Below are 1,202 nucleotides of genomic sequence, written 5' to 3' on the forward strand. Positions count from 1 at the left end.
CCGTCCCACCCCTTCTCTCCCATTTTTTTTCAACCTCATGATATCTTCACAACCTGGGGTTTTTGTATGACAACAAAGTTAATTCAAGGCATTTCGCTGTTTTTGTAGAATATAGTGTTGTGAGGATGGTGTGGCTTGGTTTCTATTTTATTATATGTGAGGCAGCGTGGTGGAATCAGGCTCTCGTCAAAATAATCAAAGTGAAGAAACTTGCTTTTTTCTGCAGGTTTGTGAATTTGTATCAATTTTTTTTTTTGGCTCAACACCTTTCATGCCCATTAAAGAACTCATTTCTGTGTGGATTTTTCTAAAAAAACGTTGATTAAAGGCACAAAAAATGTACATTTTCAGTTACCACAGACTCTTAAGCGAAGGAAATAACTAATCTTTTGATCCATTTTCTCACTAATTATACCCCTGAATACAAGTGACCCCCACCTCCTCCTTTCGCAAATATCTCGACTTGTATTCAAGATAAATGGATATTTTTTTCTTTCAAAAAAAAATAATACAAGTGAACAAGCTTTACGATGACACCAATAACTCTACATACCCCAAAATTGACGAGAGCCTGATTCCACCAAGCTGCCTCACATATTTATGAACTTTCGTTATTATCTGCCTAAATGAGACTCAACCCCACCCCCAACAAATACTTTTCCCTTTCTCCAGATGAAAGAGAAAGAAATACTTTTTAAGACAAAGAAGGAAACAATTAAAAGAGGTAAAGGGAAACCAAAGTGATGCAAACGAACGTTTCATAGTCCAACCCTCGTCTCTTGCTGCCGCGGTAAAGATGGGGTGGAGTAGGGAGAGGGAGTGGGGGTGGTTGTGGGTGACCTTGTCTCTCTCCCTTGACGCTTTCACGTACAACATTTTTGGAATTGATTAATTAGCGTTTTGCTTGTTTCTATAATGATAAACTTTTATACCAAAGTGCAACACAAATAATTACTTTTCAAATGTGAGTGTTTTGCGCCTCCATCGATCATTAGATCATTTAGGAAACAGGCTTTCAACCGGGGTGGTTAGAGAGATATAGCATCCCAGCAGAAAGACCGAGGTTGTCGATCAAAATTTATCCCCTCTCGGAATTTAAACTCGGATCTTTTGTATACGTCAGCAAAGCGCCAAACCGCTACACCATAGACACCAATAAAAGCAACTAGTTTTAAAACACCAATTTCTTGTTTGTCCCCCCC

The sequence above is a fragment of the Aplysia californica genome, unplaced genomic scaffold, assembly GCF_000002075.1.
Source record: "Aplysia californica isolate F4 #8 unplaced genomic scaffold, AplCal3.0 scaffold00172, whole genome shotgun sequence".
NCBI lineage: Eukaryota > Metazoa > Mollusca > Gastropoda > Aplysiida > Aplysiidae > Aplysia > Aplysia californica.